The sequence below is a fragment of the Canis aureus genome, chromosome 9 (assembly GCF_053574225.1).
Source record: "Canis aureus isolate CA01 chromosome 9, VMU_Caureus_v.1.0, whole genome shotgun sequence".
Classification (NCBI taxonomy): Eukaryota; Metazoa; Chordata; class Mammalia; order Carnivora; family Canidae; genus Canis; species Canis aureus.
The window spans coordinates 69,432,903-69,460,815 of NC_135619.1; positions in this window are offsets into that span (position 1 = coordinate 69,432,903).

Consider the following 27,913-nt stretch of genomic DNA (forward strand, 5'->3'; position numbering starts at 1 on the left):
AAATTATTTAAATCAAATTTAATCTAGTGTCCTGCATTTTTGTTTGCTAAATCTGGCAATCCTAACTCAGGCATTACTATTTTCTTAATGCTCCCTGGGGATATCAGTGTGCAGCCAGTTATTCTCAAACTTTGGCATATTTAAGAATCACCTGAAAACATCAGTAAAATACTAATCCCTCTGGGGCTTCTCATTCTTACATCTGGGTTGTGACCCAAGAATGAGCATTTCTAACAAGGTCCTGAGGGATGTTCAGGCTGCTGGGAATGTGACTACATTTTAGGGAGCAACACTCTGTTCCAGGAGACCTAAGCATTGAATGGACATGTCTCACCTCCTGAGAGGTGTGTAGGGCTTGCATGGGTTTAATGCACTTTCTCTGGCTACCTTGCAATGTGTTCTCTTCGTTCTGTTCTCAGATGTCTCACTCCAGGAGCTGGTTCCCTGGGTTTAACTTTTCCTGACCAGTAGTAGGTTTTGCTCAGAAGCTAAAGCTAAAAGACCATCCTTCTGCACCCCCACAATTGACTATATTTGCTCTGTCTCTGACAGGCTATCTGGGAGAAATGAAGGAAACCAAAAGTAACATCTTAAAGGAATTTGTTGCATCTGAGATAAGAAAATTATATTTAAATAGAAAGAAAACAAAGGCAGTCTATATACCTGTTTCATATTGAGAGCTATTTTCTGAATAAATAAATCTAGAGAAGAGAAGAACATGGCAGGCCAGGACTAGTAGGGAGAGGAGTGGAGGAAGAGAACAATTATTCTAGCACCTTCGAAGGTACCATTTTTGCTGCCAGCAGCTTCACCTTCATTCAGCAAGTTATTGACGGCATGATCCTTGGGAAATTACCCGAACTCCTTAAGCCTCAGTTTTCTCTTTTATATAGTAGTTACACAGACACCGACTTCATAAGATAGGAGAGAATTAGAGAGAATTGTTCTAAAATGCCTGGTTTGTGGAAGTTCCCAAATCCGGCTGCCCACAATACCTAGTCAGGTAATGTTGGGGAGCAGGTGCTGTGATGGGGCATCTCGACCTGCAGCAAATTGTCACCACGTGAGGAAACAGCTCAGGGAGCTTCATCTTCTAGTATTCTTAGAGACAATAGAATGGTCTGGGGGGAGGGCATCTTCCAGTTTTTAGACACCTATAAGTAATTTTTTTTTACCCATAAGTAATTTTAAAATATCTTTAATACAGCGTCTCACTGCACCAAGCATTATCCAACTGATGGCCAAGTTGGACAGATATTTCTCAGTTTACCTTTGATGTGGACTGGTAATAAAGATATCTTTGGACTTTTGCTGTGGCTATTACTATGTCAAGAAGTGTGATACTGCTTTCCAGTGTTGCTTGTGGATGGGCTAGTTGAAAGACAGGAAAATAGCTAATGGCCAAAGAGGGACGTTGACAGAGCAAAGTTCAAAGATATCTCAGGATGTGTGTGTGTGCCCATAAATTTTGACATTCTCAACAATCTCAAAGCCAAAACTTCCTGGCAGTATCTAAATAAGCACTTACCTCCTGGAGCTCTAGGTACTTATTGGGTGGAGGGCAAAGAATTGCTGGAAATGGGCCCTTAGACTGAGCAGAAGACACTGAGTAGAGTCCTGTGATAGCCTGGTGGGAGCTCTAAAGGAGCGTAGCCACCATGTCATGGGGTGGATCAACCTGGGGTCAGCAGCCTCTTACTTGCTGTTGGCATTAGTTGTGTTGGAAGACAGCCTTGCTTGTGGGTTGACTTATTGTTTTGTCTGTGGCTGCTTTCATGCCATAAATGGTAGAGTCCAGTAGTTGCACCAGAGATCTTATGGAATGCAGAGCTTAAGTTATTTGCTCTCTGGGCCTTGGCACAAGATGTTTCTTGAAGCCCCATCTAGATTAGCCAGCCAGCAGGCCACTGGGTAGAAGGAATGGCATATCCATTGCTAGCTCCCTGTCTATTCCACTTACTGCCCCCTATGCGCGAGCCTCTGTTCCTCTAATCTGGCTTCTTTCCACTTCATGGCTTCTGCTCGGTATGATCACTGCTTCCTTGGAACTTGTGCTTGCAGAGGATATGTTGTGGGTGCTCCCTCCAAGCTCCACATCCATGTGGACTTTCAGCCTCACTCCCACCACTGCCCAAATCCATCATCTTAATCTTCCAGTTCAGACCCAAAGATGAGAACCTGCCTTGTCCAGTTCATCTGTTCTTGTTGGATCACAATAGATGTCTCTGTTCAGTTTCTGGATTGGCTTTTCGTAGGTCAAGTGGCTACTCTGTCCCAGCAGACTACTGTCTCTAGTATGGCCTTAATACCAAGACCAGGTGATGCAAATCCATTCTCACTCCTAATCTTGTCAAGATTCTATCCTGTACATACATGGCTTTATCCCAATTAGCTGACAGCACCAAGCTTTTGAAGTAGAAAGTACTACTCCTACTTCATAGGTAAGGAAAATGAGACCCTTGGAGGTTAAATATATAACCCTGGATGAACCATTTTGCTAGGGATTGGCAAAGCCAGGCCTCAGGGTGGCTGTGCAAAGAGGGCAGAGAATGTGAGAACAAGTCAGGTAAGAAAGTACAGAGACGTGGGGGGAGAAGGAGCAAGTGTGGAGTGTGACTGGCCATACTGGTGAGGGCCAGGAAGCATGCCAGACTGGGCTGGCCTGCAATCCGGAGGATGGTTTCCGAATCCCAGGGACTGAGTGTGGGTAGCATTTCCTGGACCCTTTAGTCCATACTCACTACCTGTGTGCTTTGAGTAGACCTAGGCAGAAAGGAAACAAAAAAAAAAGAATCAGCAGGCTCTGCTGGTACAAGAGAGTGCACTCTTGGTCACCAATGAGCACTCAGCTCCCAGCTCACGGCCACTGGGAGCACACAGCCTTTAAACTCTTATTCCATCTGGGGGAGACAGTTCGCAAAAGAAGACTTCTGCAGGGGCATCTGATACTCAGAAGAGATTTGCTGATGTAACAATTATTTGCACTATTTATATTCAAATGTTCTTTTAAAAAATGCAGCATCCAAATTTACCGCTAGTAACTGTGTGCAAATCAGGAAACTTATCTCCTTTTTATAGGCTAAAATCAAATTACATTTTACATTTTTCTCACTTGCAGAATATTAGATTGTGGTGTCTAAATGACTTGTGTTTAGGAAAAAGGTGAATTTTCAGAACAAATTTTAAAACTGCATAAGCAATTTAATGGGTGTTTTCAGAAACGAGCTGCCGTCACATATTTGTGTGAGACTGGTACTCACATCATCGCTTCTGTTAAAGCTGAGCCCTGAAAATCATCATGTTCGGGTTTTTGTTTATTACCCTGTGGACGACAGGACTGTTGAATAAAGTTCTAAAAAAAAGTCGGTTGATGTGCCTGTTTGTTCTCCATAGGAGCCAATCAGCTTGTCTTCTGACCTGTAATCTGAGATCTGATTGAGTTCTCAATATCCTGCAATTCACAGATTCTATCCCCATTTACGCACACGTTTGTAGTTGTCACATGGTTTTCAGTGTTCTTAATGAGCTGTTAACAAGCTGTCAATTACCTATGCAAATGAGGGAGCCGCCATTGAGAGGTGGCTGTATCTGGAGTTAAAGAGTGCTACCTTGGAATGTTAGGGAATCAATCATTCTAGCTTTAATAGCTGTCTTCACCCATGTGTCTCTTGTCATGTCTGGGTCTTTTTTCATTATAATACCTACCACATAAGAAAAGCCCTTTGGGAATTTCGAAGGTGCTTAGAAAAGAGCTTACCTAAATCTTTTATAACTTTCAACTTGGCTTACATATTGCCTTGGATGCACTCTTACTTTTCCATCTTTGCCTTTCTAGGCACACTCCACTCATCTGTGGAGCAGAGGAGCTCACTGCTATTCCTGCACTGATGTGAAGGGGCCCTCGCCCACTGTCCCTCCAGCTCTAAGGAACTATTTGGAGTCCTGAACCCCTGTTTCTTCTGCAGGAAAGATCTCTACCCTCTCCACCACTTGGTGAGCTTTTGGATATAGATGTGCTGACAATAAATAAGTTGGGCTAAATGCTAGGAAGGAAAGCTTATTTACCAACCAAAGTTTGCTGAGCCCTATCTTCTAGGCACTCAGATGCAAATGGAAATACATTTAAGCCCACTGCCATCGTGGAACTGATATTCTGGAGGGGAAGCCAGAAATGAACAATAATTGCACTCAATAAGGAAATGACATTGGAATATGGGAAGGTGAGGCATGACAAGGCAAAAGAGAGGAAGAGCACAGTATGAAGGATGTAGAATGGTTAGGGGGCATGCAGTTGTAATCTAAATAGAATGCCGGAGTGAAGCTTCATTGAGGAGGCTACATCTGAGCAAAGACTCGTAAAAAGGGAGGTTGTTGGCCACCAGGATACCTGAGGAGGAGCACATGGCAGAGCCAACTTCAAGTGCAATGTGCCTAAGAAGGGAGCAGGTTCCAGAACAGTGAGATTGCAGGGCAGTGCAAGGGGATAGGGAGGGGCATCAGGGTGGCATCTGAAGGAGCTTTGTTGCAGAGAGAGTGGGATGAGGAGGCCAAGGGTGGATCATGAGGACTCCTTTGGTGAAGCTCTTTGGTTTTTCCTCTGAGTGGACTGGGAAGCCATTGCTGGCTGTTGCTGTTTATTTATTGTTTAAACAATAACTCTGGATTTACGGAAGAGTTGCAAAGAGAGCCCAAGTTTCCCTATATGTTACACTCAGCTTTCTGTAATGTCCCCATCTTACACAAGCATGAAACATTGATTAAAATGAAGAAATCGGGACACCTGAGTGGCTCAGCTGTTGAGCGTCTGCCTTCGGCCCAGGGCGTGATCCCGTGCTCCCGGGATCAAGTCCCGATTTGGGCTCCCTGCGTGGAGCCTGCTTCTCCCTCTGTCTCTGCCTCTCTCTGTGTCTCTCATGAATAAATAATTAAAATCTTTAAAAAAAATGAAGAAATCAACTTTGGTACGATCCTGTTAACTAAACTTCAGAACTTATTTGGATTTTCCCACTTAATTTATTTTTCTATTGGAGGATTTGGGTTAGTCTGTTCAGTGTCTCCTCTACCTCCTCTAACTAGTGACCATTTCTTGGTGTTTTCTTGGCCTTGACACTTCTGAAAAGGGCTCAGGTATCTGGTAGACTGGGCCTTGAGTGGGGTCTGTCCCATCTTTTCTCATGGAGAGCCTGAGTGTTGGGATCTGGGGAAAGAGCCCTACAGAGGTTATGTGCTCTTCTTATCCCATTGTGGTGGGGACACATGACTTATCTCTGGTGATGTTAAACTTGATCACTTGGTTAAGGTGGTATTTGCCAGATTTCTTCACTATGAAGTCACTTTTTAGTTTTCCATATCCTATTTATTAGAGTCAAGTCTCTAAGTCCAGTCTATGTTCAGGAGAGGCTCATTAAGCTTTGCTTCCTGGAGGGGGGTGGTATCAAAAAATTTGTAGTTAGATGTTAAAGCCACCATAGTTAAGTAAGAATTGGTGTGTGTGTGTGTTGGGGGGGAGGTGGAGTTACTTTGAAACTACGAAAACTAGCTATTTCTCCTTGAAGTTTTGTCCTCTAATGTTAGCATTCATTGGTAGGTCTGGCTTGCAGCATTCATGAAAATCATGTTCTCATGATGATTTCATAGTTCCTTCATTCTTTCATTGTTGGGCTTTACGCAGCAGTGACATCCTTGGTTTCCCTTTGAAGAATGATTCAAAATGATTCATGGGTGGAAACAGGAAGCCAGCTGTGGGGGAACACTGCAGTGATTCAGGGAAGGGATGCTGGTGGGGAATAAGGTAGAAGTAGGACTCAAAGGGTGAAATGGTTGAACTCTGGACATAAGTGGGAAAGAGAGGAATGGCATTTCTCCACCAGATGGACTGTGAAGCTGCTAGCATCATGGAGAGGCCATTGGTAGAGAGGGGCAGGTGAGGGTGTAGCAGGTTTTCTTGGCTGATGGGGATGAGTAAGCCAGGCATTCAGTTGCACTGACATCCCAGTAAAGAGCTTGGATAAGCAGCCATATAACAGAGACCAAAGTTTGAGAGAGAGAGAGAGACAGAGAGAGAGAGAGAGAGAGATCTTGACTATGTTCAAATTTTCTTCAAGCTGAATTGGAGATTTTTCCATAGTGTATCCTCAGTAAGTGTTCTCATTTTAAAGGCTATAAGATGTGCCATAGACTCAGAGAAGACACAGGCACCAAAGACAACCAGAAAATAATTGGTGCAGAGAGTTCATTAAAAAAAGACCCAAACTATGAATTCATAAGGCCAATAGCAAACAATGCAAGCTGGCAAAAGATATGAGGGCAATCCACAAAAGAGGAACTCTGAGCACTTGATAAACATTTGAAAAGATGCTTGCTGATAGCTGGAAAAAAGCAAATGAATACAATGGTAGGACACTGTTTGATACCCTCCAAACTGTCAAAACTTAAAAGATCTGATGATCCCAAGTTCTGGGGAGAATGTTTCACACTCGGCTAGTGAGAGTGTAAATTGGTAAGCAGTGCAGGGAAATCTAGGAAACAAAACTGGAGCCTGCCAAGGAACATGGGCTTTGTAGCAACCCTGTGAGGAATCCCTCTTGATTCTACCTCCTTTTAGTTGAAAGAGCCTGAACAAGCTATTGAATCTCTCTGCACCTTACTCTCCTCATCTGTGAAGTGGGGATAACACTATGGTCTAGTTGTGTTGTCCCCCCAAATAACATGAATTAATATACGTAAAATATATGTAAATTACAAAGATATGTAAAAAATCATGACAGATCATAAATGCTCAATAAGAGTTAGCTCTTACTAGTATTAGCAGAGGTAAAGGGATTCTTTCTGCAAAGACTAGCAATCCTACTTGCAGAAGTAAAATCAATGAAAAAAATACCTCATGAGACAGATACAAAGAATTTTTATGGCAGCCTCATTTGTTACAGTAAAATATTGGAGATGACCTAAATGCTCATTCTCAGAATAAGAAAAATGAACATTGATATGCTTATACATATAATATTATATTATGAATATCATATTCATATATATTATGTGGAATGTGATAGTGTGGTGAAATGTATAAGTTAGAGCTACACGTCCTGAAATGATTCAAAACATACAGTCAAATGAGTAAATTTCAGGCTATGTACAATCCTCATTCAATCTGCTGAAATATGTTGGTTGGCTTGAAGTATATGAAAAAACCCCTAAACCCTCACATGTATGTGTTAAAAGTCATTTAGTAGACCTTTCAGACATGTTTGGATATCCTTCTTTGATACTATGCCAAAACTCAGTAAGTGGCAATTTCTTAAAAGTCAGTTGTAATGGGAAATCTGAAACTATATCAATGAGTTTTTCATACTTGGTTCTATTAAAATCCATGATCTGTCTTGAACTTTGAATGGAATTGATGGCAAATCCACGTGTGATTTTGTAACATTATATATTGCTTTTTTGGAAAATACTGGTTCACTGAGTTATGTAAATCCTCTAATTTTTGATACCTTTAATTATAAGATATTTTTAAAAACCACATTAATAATATTAGCTGTGATCTCATCAGAAAAGGTTGTAAGTATTGAAGAGCTGTCATGCTCATGGTAGCAGATGGGAGTTTTCTAAATTTCAAATATTTTAATTTTAATCCTGATCCTGTCAGTTCTTTCCTTTGAAATGACAGACTCATTTATCCATTTTTGAGAAAAATGGCTGTGAAACACTCAAGTCTGAATAACTATAATTTTTCTGTCGTTGTTCTTTTAAGTAAAAACGTTGCTGTGTGAAAAAGTGGCTAGTTCAGCTGGCAACTCAAGCACTCATATGTGTTTTTAGCAGGACAGGCATCATATATTAAGGTACAACTGATGTGCCCTATGTATATATTTCTTTCTTTCTTTCTTTCTTTCTTTCTTTCTTTCTTTCTTTCTTTCTTTCTTTCTTTCTTTTTTCTTTCTTTCTTTCTTTCCACAGAATATCTAAAGGAGGTGCTCATCAGAGTTAAGATATAATAAAGTTCATCATCTTTACTGCTCCATGAAGGATATTCTTCAGGGAAACTTGCCTTTAAAAAACATTTTTGTTCTGTTTTGTTTTGTTTCATGTGTAGTGGTTAAGAATCCAATGACTGCTGAGAGGGTTTGGTGCCACTGCCTTCGTTCATGCTAACCCTCCAGTAGTTTTATTCTGCATCATTTTTGTGCCATTCATACACATGCCAAAAGTGTAAAAAGAGGCAAATGGCATCTTAGAATTACTACAGAAATAATTTTGACCCTGTAGACACCAGGACAGCATCTTGACCACAACTCACTCTTTGTGAACTGGTGCCCTAACACAAGGCCAGACATTTTGGTTGATTGGTTGGTTGGTTTGCTTATGTTGCCCTTTTCAGAGGATTGTTGTAGCTCTTAATTTCTGAAATGGGGATATCAGGCCATATAATTTCTTTCTTCCCTCCAATCCTCCAAAACTTGTTCAAGAAAAGATAAAAAGCTGGCTAGAAATCATCTGATCCATTGGGTTCTCTTTCCAGAGAGTTTGAATAGGTCACAGAGATGTATCTAGTTAGGCATCAGTGGCATTAGAAATGGGGAGCTATTCCTAGTCAGGCAGAAGTTGGCATGGGAAATGGGGGGGCCATATTGAATGGAAGCCATTTGTATCCACTTAAATGCTGACAAGAAGGTAAAGGAAGTTGGTGTGTGATCTGTAGGTAGAAGCTTGAGAAAGATCCAATGTGGTGAAGAGTAGGAATGAGAGCCCATGAAGTGTCATGGAGATAAAATAGATAAATGGAGAGAGAGAGAGACAAAGACTCAGAGACACAACACAGAGAGGGAGACAGAGACATAAAGAAAAAGAGATAGTAATCAAGAAAGAATAAAAAAGACAAAGAGATAAAGAGGCAGAAGGAGAAATAGAGATAGGAATCAGATATTCATAGAGATGAGAGGAAGAATGATAAACAGAGAGGGGTTAAGAAATGAGAGAGAGAGAGAGAACGCACAACTGACTTCCAATAGATCCCTTTACTTGTGTTAATTTGATTATGTTTCTTAACAACATAGAACATGACAAAGGCTCTAGGGGAGATTCAAAGTGAAGAGGGAATTAAAACCTTGAAGTCTTTAATTATGAGAATGAACTCAGAATCTTAAAAACCTCCATAGAAATTCGCTTGAAACACAAACTTCGGAACTTTTGGATGCTACAAGGTATAGGTCTATCTTTGTTTTCATCCATCTCAAGAGGACATTTATATTAAAAAACAGGTTGTAACATCAGAGTCACCATTTAGGCTCCTCACTGTGGACCACCAGTAATCCTGATTGCTCTGAAACATACAGTGGATCTAGAGACCAGGATTAGACACAGTCTTTCTACCATATGCCCTCTTTAGGATTCTTTCTGAAACAATCCTCACCAGATTGCCTGCTAATCGTCCTGTGGCATCTCCGTGGTCAGAATGCCATTTCCGGCTTTATTTTCTGTTTTCTGTTTGTGCATAAGATAATCTTTCTTTTTTTCCATCTGCAAACTCTAGGGGGTAAATTTTGAGCATGATGCACGGAGGTTTAGCCATGGGACTCTCATTACTGTTAATGGGAATGACAGCACTCAGTTTCAGAGCCCAGGAACATTTACCCCTTGGATGATGGTGTTCTGTGCTTGGTTTTTTAATTGTATTTACAAATAAAGCTGGCATACAACAGCAGCAGCTCCTGGGAAGGTGGCATTTTAGAATACGGGTGGCAGACGCGGACTGTCCTTGGATCCCCAGCCTAATGCAACACAGATTTGATGAGGGGGGGGTGTAGCAGTTCTCTGCAAAAATTTTTTTTTAAAATTGCAGTTAAATATGTATAACATAAAATTTACCCTTTTTAAGTGTACAATTCTGGAGCATTAAGTTCATTCATCCATCACCATCGTCCTTCTCTAGGACTTTCTCTTCTTCCCAAACCAGAAACTCTGTAACTATTATATATTAATCCCCTCTTCTCCCTCTCCCAGCCCCTGGCAACCTCCATTGTACTTTCTGTTTCTATGAATTTGACAACTGTGGGTACCTACGGTAAAGTAGAATCATGTGATATTTGTCCTCCTGTAACTGGCTCATTTCACTTAGTACAGTGTCCTCAAGTTTCATCCATGTTGTAGAATGTGATGGCATGTTCTTCCTTTTTAAGGCCAAGCAATATTCCATTGTTTGGATAAAGTAAATTTGTTCATCCATTCTTTCAACAAAGATGGACCTTTGGGTTGCTTCCACCCTTTGGCTATCATGAAAAATGCTGTTATGAACATGGGTGTGCAGATGTGAGTACTTGCTGCACTAGTTTGTATTTACACCAGCAATGCCAAGACTTCCAATTTTCCCACATCCTCACCAACCTTTCTTATCTGCTTTCCCTCCCTCCCTCCTTCCTTCTATCTCTCCTTCTTTCCTTCCTTCCTTCCTTCCTTCCTTCCTTCCTTCCTTCCTTCCTTTCTTCCTTCCTTCTCCCTTCCTTCCTTCCATCACCCTAATGGGCATAAAGTTTCTCTGCATCTTGACAAAATGCCAGATAGATCATATACATTTTCATTCCTTTTTTTTCTTTCTTTGCTCCACTTTCTTTGAGATTTCAAATTCATAAAATAATTCCCAAGCTCCAGAATTGATCAAGTGTCCCCATCGGGACTACTGAAAATGCCCCCTGTGCCTCCCTATTGCTACAGATGTTGCCTCATTTCTAATTCGTGATTCTTAAAAAAATAGATTTTATTTATTTATTTATTTATTTATTTATTTATTTATTTATTCATTCATTCATTCATTTGAGACCCAGAGAGAGAGGCAGAGACATAGGCAGAAGAAGCAGGCTCCCTGTGGGGAGCCCAATGTGGGACTCAATCCTAGGACGCTGGGATCATGCCCTGAGTCAAAGGCAGACACTCAGCCACTGAGCCACTTAGGGGTCCCTAATTCGTGACTTCTAAATTGATCTGCCTCCCCAGCATCTGTGCTCTGTGAAGGTAGCTTCTATCCCTTATACCTGCACAGGGTCTGGCACCTAGTAGGCCCTCAATAAATATTTATCAAATGAATGAATTTAAACCAACTCTCCTATGTGACAAATGTATCTTTAAATAAGAAGAACAAAGAAGGTTTATTACTGGGATGACTATATCAAAATTCAGTGTGTGCAGTAACAAAATAACATGACTGTAAACACAGAGATGGGAAAAAGTAAATTGACTAAATTATTAGTGTCATTTTGATTTCAGAAAGTGCTGCTTCTTTACACATAAGCAGTTACAAATGCAGCCTCTAAAAGTTAATATTCATAACATGATTATCTTTCAATGAAAGTATTAGGGAAACACAAAATAATAATAATGGTAATGTACAGGGGGCGGGCTTCCATGGTAACCTTGGCACATCAATTTAAGCATTTAACCAAGGACCTGTGGCTCTTTAAGACAAGATGCTCTGATGCCCAATTTCAGAGTGACCCTTAATACGCACATTGGAGATCATGATTACTTGGCATCTCTTGATTACTGATTATTTAGAAGGCACTTTGGAAATTGCAGATAGCTTGCTCGCCCAGGGGAATTACAATCCACATCCGATAAACAAGGTGGAAGCTGTGTAAGGAAGATTAGACAAAAAATATTAGAAGGCTTCAAGTTTTAATTTTACTCTTTACAGATCAAGCCACCGATAGTCTTCTTTCCTTCTTTCCTTGCTTTTAGTTTATTCTCTGGTTGTTTGCTAATTTCTGAGGGAGGAATAGAAGCATGTTTGTGTGCATGTGTGTGGGATGGGGTCCAGTATACACTGGGAAGAGGGGCGAAGGTGAAAATGGAATGAGGAGGAATGGAGATATCTAAAGGTTTGGCATTGGAAAAGGGGTGGTGGGATCATTTGGCTCTTTCTCTTCGTTTTTTTTAAACAATGAGGTTCTGATAGGGGAGGGGGCTCACCAGAGCCATAATCATACTGCTTAGTAGCAGCAGAGCTGGGTAGAGAATTCAGACTGACAGTGGGTTGTAGAATGGAGATCAGAAGACTTCAAACCCTGGGGGTGAAATGAAGATGCTTGTCCTGATGAATGAGACATGATCATACAGAGAAATTACAGGACTAAGTGAGGCTATCGGTAGCTTGGTACCCAGTCCTCGAGAGCCGACTCAGGGAAGCCCCTGATAAGAAGCTCCTGGTAAGAAGCTGATGTCCTTCTTAAGCAGTATGGACACAGTGGAGGGGGCACATGGTAGCTTTAGGGGCCCACAGGAATGTTTAACTTTTAATTTCCTTGATAATCAGAAGACAAACGTAAGTATAGTAATAGCGAATTTATAGTAATGAATCCAGCCTGGATTACATTTGTCTTTATACCAACCCAGTTATAAGATACAGATTTTAAAATACTTTTATACGGGGAGGAAGACCCAAAGGCAAAAATGCTTCAGACCCATAGGAGTCACGATGCGGCTTTGCCTTCAAAATCTCTAATCCTAGTTTAAATTTCTCATTGATCACTTCCATATCAGTTCAGTTTATTTGTGAGCAAGCTAGACTCAAGATCTAACATGAAAAAAGCGACTCTGTATCTATATTATTTACCACTTTCAGCAGCAAGATACAGAAAATCAAATTATTTATTTGTTTGTTTATTCATGAAAGACACACACACACACACGAGAGAGAGAGAGAGAGAGAGAGAGAGAGATAAACAGGCTCACTGCAGGGAGCTATGTGGGTTTCAATCGTAGGACCCCAGGATCCTGCTCTGAGCCAAAGGCAGATGCTCAATCCCTGAGCCACCCAGGCATCCCCAGAAAATCAATTTAAATTGGCTTAAGCAAAAGAGTTTAGTGGCTCTTAAAACTGAAAAGTTTAAGACTGTCCAGCATATGGTTGGAACCAGGTGCTCCAGTGATGATCACTGGAATGTATCTTCTTGTCTCTGAGCACTGCTTCCTCCTGCCAGGCTTGTGTTGGAGACATGCTAACCAGCAGCTCGGGCCTTCTATCTTGCTAGGTTAGCTTCACCAGGGCTCCCACTCAACACATGTCCCAGAAATTGGCACTTGTGACAGTATGCCAGCCACTGTGCTAGGTATTTACTTGCATTATCTCATTAAATCCTCAACTTCAGCCTACAAGATAAGATCTAGTCTTACTCCTCTTTTAGAGACAAGGACACTGAGGCCTGAGGACATTAGCTGAGAGGTGGCCCTAAATTTCTGTGACTTGCATGAAGCCAGCTCTCCATGGCAGAGAGCTGGCATTGGGAGCCCTCTATGATGTGACCCCTATAGGCCCTTTTCGCCTTAAGGTCACTTTTCCTACTTCAGTGGACCTCTCTCAAGCTGCAAGTTTTCCTAGCTCTTGACATTTGCAGGAGCTGTTCCTCTCCTCAGGCTGCTTTTCCTCTTTACATCTTCAAATCCTTCTTTGCCATAGAGATCCACATCCGATGCCTCAGCGCTTCCATGATACCATAGTGGAGAGTATCTTTAGTGGAATTCCCCCACATATTACCGCCACCTTCTCATGACCGCTGGCCCTTTCTCCTGTATAGTAATCATTCTACAGATGCCATCTCTCCTACTCAGAGGGAGACTTTGGGATCAAATAATCCCACCCCATTCCCTTAGAAGCCTCCATAGAACCTGCCATCCCAAAGGTGCTCATTAAAAATTAGTTCATAAATTAATAAATTGACTCACTGGGCCCCCAGAATATTAGCTTCTATTCATAAAAGCTCTGCTTTATGCCAGGTACCTTCATGTATTAGCCCTAATCTTCACAATGACCTACTTGGGCAGATAAGAATATTAAAAGCCTAAGAGATAAAGTGTCCAAAGTCACAACGCCACTCAGAAGGGAGGATGCCAGCCTTTGAATCCAGATCTGTCCAAAACAAAAATTCATGTTAATTTTTCTTTTCTTTTTTCCCATATTGTACTGTTTGATGTATAGTTGGGACTAAAAGTAGCAACTCCTAACTCTGAGTTAAGTGCCTTTGAAAGTATTGGCTCTAAAGCTAGAAGGTGAAGACTCTTATCCATTAAGTCACTTTACATGGCATCTCCACCCTTCATTGTGGGCCATTTGGGGCCTAATCAATTCTTTTTATTGGGGAAGGTTATCTTTGGTAATAAGAAAGAAAAATCTTTATCATAGAGAAATAACTGGTATTTATAAAATAATTTGGATATAGAATAAGAGAAAAAAAAGGCAATTAAAATGGATTCATGTTGAAAAAGAAGGCAGCATGGAATCTCAAACCAAGGATAGCTCATTGGATAACCCATTGTTTCTTTTTTCTTAAGTGGATCTCTTTTTCCTAGTTACCAGTTTGCCTTCTCATTTATCTAGTTTTTTAACTGGTATGAATATCTTTGCTGTCCTTCAGCACAAAGCAGTTGGGTCACAGGGCAGAGGTGGTAGCAGTTGGGTCACAGGGCAGGGAAAGCAAAGAATTGCCGAGATCAGCAGAATTTCTGCTTCCCTATGACCCAGACTAAAATAGTGCCACACTCTTCTCTGGCCTACCATGTTATTTTATTATTTTATTGCACTTAACCACCATGTGGATCATCTTCGTCATTTATTTGCTTACCATTTTGTTGTCTGTCTCCCTCTCTAGAATGTATATAAACCCATATTTCTGAGCTGTTGTGTTTACAGGTGTATCTTCAGATCTTAGAACATCGGCTGGCACATAGCAGATGGGGAAGGAAAAGATAGATTGTTGTTGGGTGATAAATGGAATTAAAGCCATTCAGTAGAGCTCATGGTCTAGCATGCCTAGAGAACACCTTGGTCTCTTTTGGCTCCTATTTTCCAACAAACCCAATTTCGCCATGGCTTCTAGAAACTGGGCCCGAGAGATTAGTAGTTCTTCAGGAGACAAAGTACAAGAACATCCCAGGAAAGGAATTACCAGGAAGGGAGGAAATACCTACCTTGCATCTTATTATCACCATGGTTTTGAAAAGCTCCTTGAAAAGTTTGGAATGTGTCATCAAGTGATTAGATGGAACTTCTTAGAGTGGCAACTGAGCATTGATTGTTAGATGATTGAAAATGGATACCTGCTCATCTGGTGGGATGCCAATCAGGGCCCAATCCCTCTTAAGTCAATAGACATTGCCATTACAATCAATGGTTTGCACTGAGCGTAAATCCTCTGGTCAAATCACTAGGAAGTGATCGATAGAACTCCTTTTTTTGATGTCAATAGGAAAATGGTTTGTAAGGTAAGTCGATGGAGAAAGTTTCCAACTTTTCTCAGGTAACTTTTGATTCTTTGGCAATTTACAAATTGGAGCAGTGTGCCCAGAATCTCCAGGTTTACAGCTTCCTCCTCAGAAATCCACACTGGTCTCTCACCAATCTGTGAGGTTTCCAGTGGCAGCATCTTAGACTTTAACACGTAGAAGAGAAGGAACACTATGTTATGTCTGACATCGAGCAAAGTTCTTCTTTCATTTACTTGCAATCACATAAATAGAGGGAAGAGAAAAAGAGCATCCCATCCCTAAAACCTCCCATCTCTTGCCATTCCATCAGTTACCTCATATAATCAATGAAGTTTCTGAAGGGAAATTGAGCTGTAATGGCTGCTTCTTAGAGCTGACAATCAGAGCGAGAGCTTCTCGATGAGCTTGATATTCAACTTATCCAGATGACTCTCCTTGGGCTAATTAGGATTGGGTGAGCTTGGGGGAAATGAAGAGGTTGGTTTGGATATAATGAAATCCTCATTCCTTAGCTGCCTCAGAGTTACAAAGCTTGATGCCCTGGTATGGGAAGTCAGGAGCTCATGGGCAGTTGGCCCTGTTCATTCCATGTGGTGGCCAGGAAGCCAGAGAATGTAGGTTTCATTCTGGCCATGGGTATCCTCACTTGCATAATACCTGGCCACAACTGGCTGTCCCTACCCTGGTCTTGCAAGGCCCCCCGGGTAACAGGGCATTAACATCTTAGCAATTTCCAGCCGAATGACTTTAAGAAATGATGGTGATGATCAACACAATAACAATATCCTCAGCTAACATATATTGGGCACTTACTACATGAACAATATTGTCTAAAGATCTCCCATGAACTTATTACATTCTTGTTGTACCCCTTTCATTTTTTTGAATAAGGAATCTGTGGTATGGAAAGGTCAATTAACTAGTCCAATGTCACACAATCAGTATGAGATTTGGACTGGAGCTTCTGGTCTAGAGACCAGATTGCTGGTGACTTTTTAACTGGTCATCACTAGTAAGTCAATCCTCCTCCTAGACCCTGTTTTCTCATTTTTTCAGGGCTGTTGTCACAGGCCTGGGTGAGTGTAGATGCAAGTGTTTTCTCTGTAAATGATACCAATGGAATTTAGTCCAGTCATGCCTTTGGTAACTGGATTGTCGGACTGATTCCTACCCAACCTCTGCCCTAATCGTGGGCACAACATTTGAAAGCACACCCTACGGATGGACTGGCCAGTGGTATCATTCTGGTGCATTAATGAGTATACTATCATCACAACCCTTTCAGAAAGCTGTCCCTTGGTTGAGATGATTTTCTGCTCTCCCAAAGCAGTCACATGTAGCAGTGACAGTCAGTCCAAGATGAACAGATCCAATACTGCACTGACATGCATTTCGTCTTTTTGTCCCCTACATGCATTTTTTTTCTCTATTGTCTTGCATGTTCCCAGTGATTATTTTGCCATTAGGACTCTTTTTTTTTTCAACTTGATTTTCCTCCCTAAAGTGTCCCTGACACTCAGCATAGTGCCTAGAACACAGTAGGATCATCTTTCATGTTTGAATTCTCCTTTTTATAAAGTTTTATTTATTTGTTTTAGAGAGACAGTGTGTGTGAGCAGAGGGAGGAAAAGAGAGAGAGAGAGAGAGAAATAGAATCTCAAGCAGACTCTGCGGTGAGTGCAGAGCCTGATGTGGAGCTCAATTCCAGATCCTGATCTGAGCTGAAACCAAGAGTTGATGCTCAACTGACTGAGCCACCCAGACATTTCTGAATTTTTCTTATCTAATGTCAATATTTATGCATCTGGAAGTTTATTGGCCTCATGATCTAAATTCTAAAGTTACTGTGTTCTCATCTGCCAGGTAGATACCTATCATTACAACTTTGCAATGCTTTATCTAGACTCCCTGACACGATGACTGGTACTTTGTGGCCTGTATTAGTCAGGATGAGCTAGGTAATGCTGTTGTAACAAACACACCCATAATCCAACTAACTTATAAAATCAAAGACTTATATGATGTTGTTTCTACGTGGGGTGGTGCCATAACTTCTCACTGTGGAATCTGGGTTGAGAGAGTAACCAGTTTCAAATTGCTAGTTTCATGGGAACAAGTTCTCGGTGTCTCAGCACCAGCAATCAAAAGGGAAACATGTAACTTCTATTTGTGTTATGGGCCAGAATTCGTCACTCAGCTCCCCTCAAAGTCAAGGAGGGTAGGAAGTGCAATCCTGCAATGTGCTGAGGGAGTAGACAGCTGGATATATCTGGTACGCAGCTCTAATGGATACCACATGATCCCCCAAAGTCAATCTAGTCTAAATGACAAGAAAGGAATCCATTAAATGAGAATACAAGAGAAAAAGCGATGAGTGCTTTAAATGTCAAAAATGATGCGAGGAGAATGGGAAAAATAATACACTGTTTTGCACATCTGTTAGGTTCAAAGATCCTTGCATATGGGTTTCCACTGACCTCTCAACAGTCTTATAAGACAGATATCATTAACTTCACTTTTCACTTAGTAGGAAAGATTAGAAAGCTTAGGAACTGTGCAAGGCCAGTTGAAGCAGAGTCACTCTTTCCTCTATACCTTTCTGATGTGTGCAACCAGAGGGGCTGGTCCTCATTTTATCCCAGTGACCCCAAGGACAGTGTGTGGCACGAAATAGATTCTTAGTAGATGATGATTGAAGGAAGGAGCCATTTGAAGAATTGCTTCCTGATTCAAGAACCAGGTTGGATCCGCCATATGTATTTAAGTATGGCCAATAAGTGGTAGCAGGTGAACAAAAGTCCCACCACCAACTGTAGCCAAAGCTCTCCAGAGGGTTGTTCTTTCTCTCTCTCTCTTTCTTTCCTCCTCGGGGACAAGTTCTCGTATGCCACTTGGGGAAATGTCACTTTTGGTGTACTCAACTACCCAAAACAGTACAATCCAAGGTCTCTTAACCTTTTCTTTTCTTTTCCTTCCTTCCTTCCTTTTTTTTAAAAGATTTTATTTATTTATTCATGAGATACACACACACAGAGAGGCAGAGACACAGGCAGAGAGAGAAGCAGGCTCCCTGCAAGGAGCCCGATGCAAGACTCGATTCTGGATCCCGGGATCACACCCTGAGCTGAAAGCAGATGCATAACCGCTGAGCCACCCAGATGTCCCTTTTCTTTATCCTTCTATTCCTTCTTTGTTCAATATTTATTTTTCATTTCTGTCATTTCCGTTCTTTGGAATTTTGAAAGAGTGAATATATAGCCCACTTTCTAGGTGGATCTACATGCAAAAATAAAAAAAGTGCCAGTAAAGAATTTTCTGTCATATATCTGAGATGTTGAGTTCTTTTCACTTCTTGAATGGAAGCATTTTGCACATTACCAAGTAGTATAACACTATAAATTCCATAATAAACATATGAACATTCAGAGTAATTATTGTAGAAATAATAAAAGCAACTACAAATGCATTTATTTACTAGGAGGGTAGCCCTTTTTTGAGAAGGATATATAAGCTTAATTATTCAAGGAAGCAATAACTTCAAGTGGAGGCTCTGCTCACCTCCAGTGATCACTCCAGAAATATTTTTGACCAACTAATTGTAATAACTTTAATTATTATAGTATCTATTCCTTGAGAACTCATTGCTCTCAGCATTGCTGTAAAGGATTACATACTATTTCATTTAATCCTTATGCCAACTTGTGGACCGTATGAAACAGGCAATCTCTTATCTCCATTTTCAAGATGTGGTAAAAAGGCTTCAGGATGGGAAATGCCTTGTCTAAAGGCACAGGGCTGGTAGCTCAGTTCTGTCTGGCTTTCAACATCATTTCACCTCAGTGCCCTATTCCTAGCACGTGTGGATTACATAGCCACACAGTCACTCACTTTGCAAGCCCGAAGGGTTACTGGGCAAAGGTTAGAACTTCTCCTATATATATATGTATATACATATATATATATAGGGGGAAACTGAGGTCCAGAGAGGGGTTAGCACCTGAGTTATCCTTTCACTTGGCAGTAGAACTGGAGCTCATCTCTAAAAGCCCAGGATCTTGGAAAGTGGAGTTCCTTGGGCTCTCTCTAGATTCAAACAGACTAAATTAAAACTCATCTCTGCTATGACAGAACTGAGTCTTCCCAGGTGCATGTGAGACTCAGTTTCCTCATCTATAAAATGGATAATTCTAGATGTATATGTTTGTGTGGATGTGTACTTTATGCCTGTGTGAGGGTTAAATGGGTCAATGTATGGAAGGCCTGCCTCATCAGAGATGTAATCATGCATTTGGGAATTATTATTATGAATCCATTGCACTCTGCTGTGATAATTTTCTGAAATTTCAGTGAGATACTTTTGCAATATTTTTGTTTGAGGCTGGTTAAAGCCAAGAGGTGGGAGGCTGGCCGTGGCCAGTGGGGGAAGGAGAAGTGGCTGCAGTCAATGCAATTTGCATCTGTAATCTCCATGTCTAGGTCAAGAGAGCTCTAAAGTCAAGGAGGATGTTGCCCTCTGCTACCATGCAGGTAGTGGAAGTGAGCTTGTCATTAGCACTTATGACCATGAGTAGGAAGCCCTGTCTAATTGGTCTTGCCTAAGTGATTAAAAGTCAATCTACCAGAGTGCCTACCACCACCGCAGTGGGGGAAAATTACAGTTTCACAAGCTCTTCTCAGGATGAAAAGCCATCACCCTGTCCCTTTTCCTGGTCCCTAAAGATGCTCACCAATGACCCCCAAATCCCAGGACCCAAAGGAGGTAGCAGAGTGTGTAAGCATGTGTGCGGCACGGCAGCCTGCAGCTATCTCTGCTCTGTGCTGGCCTGGACTTTGGGTAAGTCACATCCTCTCTCCTGGCTTCTGAACCTAATGAGGCACCAAGAAGAAGGAAGTGCCATTTGCTGGGGGTTTGTCATATGACTTATGTGGGGCTAAACCTCCTTATGTAAGAGACAATCATCTCTAGCCTAAAGGATATGGACAAGGTCAAGTGCCATAGCATAGGTAGAGCTCTGGAACAAAATCTAATTCTTGGTACTCAAGTAATGGTAACAATGATCATCCTATTGAATTTTTTTTTTTCTTTACATGACTCTGAGATCCTTGAGTCCAGGGGCTCTATCTTTCTGTTATCTATCTACTTTGATGCTCAAGACACTAATAAACACCACATCATAAAGGTGTTGTAAGAATTTAAGAAGTTAATGTATTTAAAGATCTTAGAGCAGTATTTAGCACAGGATTGGTGCTTAATAAATTTTGGTGTCATCCTGCCATGTCACGGATGGAGAAACTGGGACACAGAGAAGTCAAGTAACTTGCTCAAGTTCACACAGGTATACTGAGATTATAGCGGGTACTCACTAAGCATTGAATGGATGGATGAGTGCCTGCCCCTGACTCCATTTGTTGACCCTGACTACATTTTCCTACCAGTTTCGGGTGCTGTGCAGTTTGTCTGGCTGGATTTGGAAGTGGCCCTGGGGATGGTGATGAAGGAGGTTGTGGGTGCTTCTGTGTGACCTGCCTGTCATACCTGCACAGCTGTAGTGAAAACGATGGGAGATTAATAAGAAAAACTGGGATAGGGAGTAGAGAGCACTCATGTAGCTTTCCACATGCAAAAGCCTCCCATGTAGCAAGGTGCAATTAGCTTTCCAAGCCACAATGCATAGACAGGAAATGAAATAGGCTTGCGGTGATTTTATTTTTATACCTGGGTCCGCCCTTGGTTCATCGGCCTAGTTAGCACTTTGGAACCTCCAGCTGACTCTGCACTGCCTGCTAGCTTTAATACACTTCTACGCCAGCTTGCTACATAGCCCCAGTGTCGAACACATGAGGCAGACAGCTGCCCGGAGGCATTCTCCGTAGAAACTCTCATATCACAACAGAAGTTACCTTTCCACTATCACGCCAGGTCTCTTCCTTCCATCAGTGAGCAACATAGCAGGTTGCAGACGCCAGGCAGTGTCACAGAAATGTCCTAATAGACACATCGGGGGGAAAGTGGGGAGGCCCCCATTGCATGCTGGAAACCTTTCCATCATGCCTCCTCTCCCAGATAAGCAGATTAAACATCCTGAATTGCTCTTAGAAGACTTGTTTACATCCCATACCATGCGAACCTGAAATGATAACCTAAAGGAAATTACCACAGTCTTCTTCGCAGCCGCCCCAAACTCCAAGACATTTGCATGAGGACATATTTTGATTTTTCTCCTTCCAGAAGATGAACTGTATCTGTTTCCCTGAATGCAATAATTATTTTATTGCCCTGGCTTCTATCTGGGCACACATTCCATTTTCAAATGTAAATAATCATTTCCACCTTTAATAAATTAGATGGAACCTGTCTTGCTCGGAGAATGAACATTTCAATATCTTCAGACACACAATGACATCGTATCAATATTTAAAATCATTTTATGCATGTATTCTAGGCTGTCCAACTTCATTAAGGCCATTCATCAAGCCTCTAGCTAGAGTGTATTCCCATTGGACTTGTAGGCCTGGGGGCCTACCAAACAGAAATTTAAACTAACTTGCCTTTTTAATTCACATTATTCTCAAATATTCTCTTTTTTTTTTTTTTTTTATTCTCTTTTTTAACTCCCTGCCATGACTAAGGCATTTAGACTGGGCCATGATTCGGTACATGTCAACACTTAACTGACACAGTCCCCATTAGTATGTCTGAATATGTGTGTCCCGGTAAAATACGGTATCCATTCTTCCTCTCTTCGTTGATAAATTACCTCTACTTCCTCCCTGCACTTGGCAATAATTTGAGTTTATTGCTCGATGTTTCTGTTAAATATTTACAAACATTTTAAACTATGTATAAACGGAATCTTCAATGTTTTGTAAGTCTCCATTCTCTCCCCTGATTCCCAAATAATAAATCTCTTGATCTATTTTTCATATTTCTGAGTATGCCCTGCTTGAACGTTGGATGCTGGGAATAAGAATATTCTTGCAAACCAGATCAGCCCCTCTGCTGGCCATCTCTGTAGATTAGGTCAGATTTGTCCCCAAGATGTGCATTATCTAGCTGCTGCTGAAATCCCACGCTGCAATGCCAATAAACAATTAAGGCATGCTGACAAAGTTGCAATAAAACCTTCCCAAACAGGGCACCCACCCGGAGAAGGCTGGAGAGGAGACTTCTTCCGTGATACCACCTCGCCAGGCAATGTCTGTGAAATGCAGAGTCATATTTCAGGGGCAACTGGGCGTCCATGAATGAAGTAGCTCTGTGGGAAAAGAGGGGTGGGGCATTGCATTAGTTTCTTAGGGCTGCCATCACAAAATATCACAGATTAGGTGGCTTTAACAATTGACATTCTTTTCCCCTCACAGTTCTGGAGGCTGAAAGTTCAAGGTCGAGGTGTTGGCAGGGTTGGTTTCCTGAGGCCTATCTCCTTGGGTTGCAGATGGCTATCTGGTTGCTGTCTCCCTTCATGGGCTTCCCTCTGGGTGGGTACTGCCCTGGCATCTGTTTTTGTGTACAAATCTCTCCTTCTAAGGACACTAGTCATATTGGATTGAGGCCTACTCATGTGACCTCATCTTAACTTAATCACCTCTTTAAAGGCTCTATATCCTAATCCAGTCATATTCTCAGTTGGTTAAAGTCTTCCATGGTGGGAAAAGTTTATTCTTCTCTGGTTCATCTAGCACAAGCCCATTCTTCCTCTCTTGAATGCATATGGAAGCAGCTCATGTGTTCTCTGAAGTTCTGAGTTCCTGTTCCCTCTGGGGTCCAGTGGGGATAAAGACCACTTACATTACCCAGTTGTTGTAAGGATTAAAGGACCTAACAAATGAGCAATTGGCTGCCTGACAGTAGGCATTCAATGCATGTCAGCAAATCTGAATCAAATAGCGTCAGGGAGGCAGCATTTAAACTTGGGGTGAAAAATGCAGTTGTTTGGAGAGATGGAGCGGAAAAAGTGAAGATATTCCAGGTGTATAGAGGAATCGACTGTTGCCTTTTCTTCATATTTCTTCCCAGTTTGGGGGCTTTGGGGGATTTATTTTTTAATGTTGGGTGATTACATTTTCAAGTCATTCATGTGTTCAATGTAGTAATAGAACATTATTTGAGTTACTTCCAAAATGAAGTGCTTATATAAAAAAAAATAGTTGAAGAGCTCCCATAATATTAAATTGTTCTGCACTGTGTGTGCCCAAATCCTCCATCTTTTCCAAATTCAGTACTTTACAGTTTTAAGAGCCCTTCATTTTAGAATTGAATGGGGTGTTCTGGGCACGTGCACTGTGGGCCACTTTAGACTCCAACGATTGTGCCGATAATGTTAAGAGCGCTCCAGCTATGTGGAGCACAGCCCTGGCGTGCATCTGTCTGCTCTCATGAGCCCCTTCTAGGCTGGAGGCAGACTGGCCTCTGGAACATCTGTGTCCACGTGGGTAACTCTGGGCTGGATTCATTCCAGGCCTTGAGGCCTCTGGCACAGCATTCTTGCTTTGGTTTTGAACAGAGGTCTGGATCCCAAGGAGAATTGCATGATTAGGTAAGGGATGGTGGGGTTTATTTCCACAAGGCCAACCAGGATGAAATCCCTGCAGAATTGATTTGTCCATTGTTGGAAGGACAAAGACAAATAATCATTAAAATGCTACCCTGTGCCAGTTGCTAGTATATCAACTCACGTGATCTGTTCGTGCACAACAATGTGCTATGATAGTCATATGATGGAAAGACTGAAACTCAGAGAGATTAAGACATGTTCCTATAGATGTTAAGGACCAGGGCTGGTCTTCTTTATTCCAGTAACCACACTCTCTTCACAGCTAGCAGGCACTGTGCAGGAAAATAGGATCTTGGAAAAGAAAAATGGAGCCAGGCCTTGAACCAAGTCTTCTGACTCTCAGTCCAGTATTCCTTGTAATCATGAGAAATTGGTGCCATTTGCTGAAAAAAGAATATTCCTTGGATTGCTCCAATATCAGTTTCAGTGTCACTTTCATTCAGAAAGAACAAGCAGCATATAAATATAGATCATTAACTATTGAAAAAAGTTCTGTGAACAGATGAAGGCACAAGTGGAGGTATAGGGCTCGAGGCATGGGGGAAGCATATGGCTGTCCAAGGTGCTGAGGTCATATAGCTGCCTAACAAGTGTCCATTCTCCTTGTCTTGGCTTCCCTGACCCCAAGTTCTAAACCAGATCCTGACCTTCTCTCTCAAAATGTCCTATTTTTTTCTTCTTCGTTTTGAATTACAAACATTGTACTATGGAAAGTGCATGTCCATTTCAGGTACTTTGTTTCATAGCTGTTACCCTCACCTGTTTTTCCTGAGTGGGTAGGGTCTCCGTCCATGACTTAAGTGTAAATCCAGGACTTAGGAAAGAACCGCAAAGATAGTAGAAATTTAATACATGGAATTTAAAGGCATGGATGGGAACTAATCCTTTTTTTCCACTCCTCAGGTAGGAGGAACCTGTTTTTGGACTTACAATCTTAGGACTTGAATTAGTATTATGTCTTTGCCCTTCATTTTTGTGTGAACTTGGGCCAGTCTCTTGACTCTTTAGGCCTCATTTTTCTCTTGCAAAGAAAGCAGATAATAACACCCTTTCCCCAGCAAGGAAAGTGGATAATAACACCCCTTCCCCAGCGTGTTGTGAAGATGAATGAGATGTAATCTGTAGAAGGTCCCACAGAACTCGGTACATACTACTAGTTGGTATGTTTGCTGACACTGTCAAGAGCTCCCTTCTTCAAGTGTCACTGCTCTGAAGCCATTTTGAGGAGAGGGGGCTAAGGCAAAGAAAAGTCTTGTTGCAGTAGTTGGTGATGAAACGCTGGCTACACAAGTGCCTTTTGCGAAATAAATGCAATGACTGGGTTTGCTCAGGTGATGGTTCAACCAAATCTCCCTCCCTCCCTCCCTCCCTCAAGGTGGCAGCCACACAAAGACCAGCCATCTGTGGACATGGATAAAGACCTAACCCCAGGGAAAGAAGACTAAAAATAAAGATTAAATAAAAATGGTCAAAACAGGCCAAGTTCAGCATTGATATTCACTATGTGAGTGCTGGCTAAGGCAGTTCCCCTTTCTAATGTAATAGTTCAATGGGTGAGATTATGTAGATGTTATTTACCATTATGTGACATGAACCCAAGGTATTGTTTATCAAAAACTGACTCTACTTTAAAAAACTGCTCATTTACCTCATTCTTTGTTCCAGAACATGTGTTGTGCCATGCTTCTTTTGTCCCTAATTCTTTAATTTGTCAGTGGATCCTATTGCTTTCCAGATTCATTTAAACAAACAATAAAACCAGGAAACTTCCTCTGCTGTATTCCATTCCTCATGTGGTTTGTGCCTGATGGTTTTGTTCATGTTCTTCTATTTGTAAGGTTGGTTGTTATCTTTGCACATGCTACCTTTGAAAATCCTACACTTTTGTCTTGTTCCTGCTAGTCTGGCACTATGGTTGGGGTAGGATGTTGGCTCTTTCTCATGAACCCAACACCAGAGAGGCCATAAAGTTAAGGACAGTATGAATGGATATGAACAAAGAATGTAAATTTTGCAAGAGATCTCTGGGGAGACCAATGCCAATTATGACAACCAGAGGTGATTGAGTGTCATTTTTAGCATGATGGATATAAGAGGGAAAGTTTGCGTATTTTACCTTTTCTCCACATTACCCTTGGGATCTCTGTTAACTCCATGACCTCTTTGAGGCATAAAAATAGAAAAATTAACCCAGTAGTGTAGGTGAACAGTGAGGAAATATCACCCTTGAGGAAAAGTTTGGGATGCTGGTATCAGCAGTGCAGGTCTAAAGCCTGGACATGGAGTGTTTCCATTTTTATTTCCTTCCATATCCTCAAGGGATGGAGGGAGAGAGAAAACTTCTTTGGGAAAAAGCACAGCTGGAGACATGGACAGAAAGCTACTCCATCGCTTTGGGGCTGCTAAGCAAATGGGATGACCAAGTACAGACTTTGATATCAGAGCTCTTAATCCCAGGAATGTATGAGGAGCACAACCACAATAAAAGAAACTCTAACCCTAACACTCAAGGATACTGGAATCATGAAGCAGCACAAGAAGCTACAAAGCAGAATCAAATGGAAATACTAGGAATAAAATATACAATACTGGACATAAGGAATTTAAGAGATGGAATAAAAAGCACAATGATTGTAGTTTAAGAACAAGCTAGTAAGCTAGATCAGATCGAAGACTTTTCTGAGAAAGAAGCAAGCAGGCATAAAGAGCTAAAATGTATAAAGGAAGAGCTAAAATAAATGGAGACTGGGAGCACATAAGTCAATGTAAACATTATAGGCAATCATAGAAAGAAAGACAAAATCAAGAGAGGAGAGAAAATATTTGAAAAACAATGGCAGAAGAAAAGAAAGAAAAATATCCATGTTAAAAGCACATATGGAATGTCCAACAGATTATATGAGACAAATCATACTTAAATAATATAATTATATTTAACAACATCAACGAAAAGTAATAAATAAATAAATAAATAAATAAATAAGGGTATTAAGGTTCCAGAAATAAGAGATCACTTATACAGAAATTACATTCAGATTTGTTGAGAAATAATGTAATAATTTCTCAACAACACTGAATAGTAGAGGATAATTTTGAAATGTTGAATGAAAATAACTTTAAATCTATAATTTTATACCCAGCTGCAGTGTCTCTTAATATCTGGGCGTATAAAGAAGACTTACTACCCAAATACACCCTGTTTGAAAACATTTTTGAAGGAAGAACATTGGTAGGAGGATGCTTGGAGAAATATGGATACTAAGGGTGAGTACGTAAGTTATTATACTTTATCTCGTGTGTGCATGCGGATACACGTGTGTGCAGGTATATGTGTGCAAGTGTGTCTATTTAAGCAATATCTTAAAAGAATTAGGTAAAACGATAATCTGCCACATTATAAACAGAGTTAAGATTCTACATAATGTAGCATAATACTAACACTAGCATAAAACTAACGGCTGGAATGAGGAAAGGGGTTAAGAAAATTGTCTGGTTAACCAGAGAAAGGTGAAAATAACCCAAATAGTTTTTATTCTGAGGGAAGACAATGATCTTGGTTCTTTCTGACTTGCCCACCATGCTGAAGCCCAGTTCATAATCTTGGCTTCTCTACTTTATGGCTGCATAACCCTCAGGAAATTCCTCAGTCTCTCTCTGCTTCTTGATTTCTCCTCTTCAAATCCAGGATGATAATACCTGCCATGATAGGTCATTTGTGAAGTTGTGATGTGTAGTGTGGGTCCCGCAACACTGTGGCCCTGGACACCGCATGGATGTTGCCCCTTACCACGCATAGGTTGGACACTATCATTTTTGTTGGTGAAAATGTGACTTATCCTTGTGTATATTTTTCTTCTGGACTGTGGCAGAAGGCAGTCAACAAAAGACATTCTTTTTGTCTGTGGAGGCTGAGGTGGCATAAGGAGGGAAGGAGGCAAGCCAGATCCGAAAATCAAGTTTCGTCCATTTAATTGTATAGATGCACTCTCTGAGACTTTGCAAACTGTTGCTTTTTTGACCCAGTGTGCAGTTATGGCTCAAGAGATCAGGGCTCCTGCAGGGCCATTAATTGTCCGGTTTGTTCTCTGGGAGTAAAGCACGGGCAC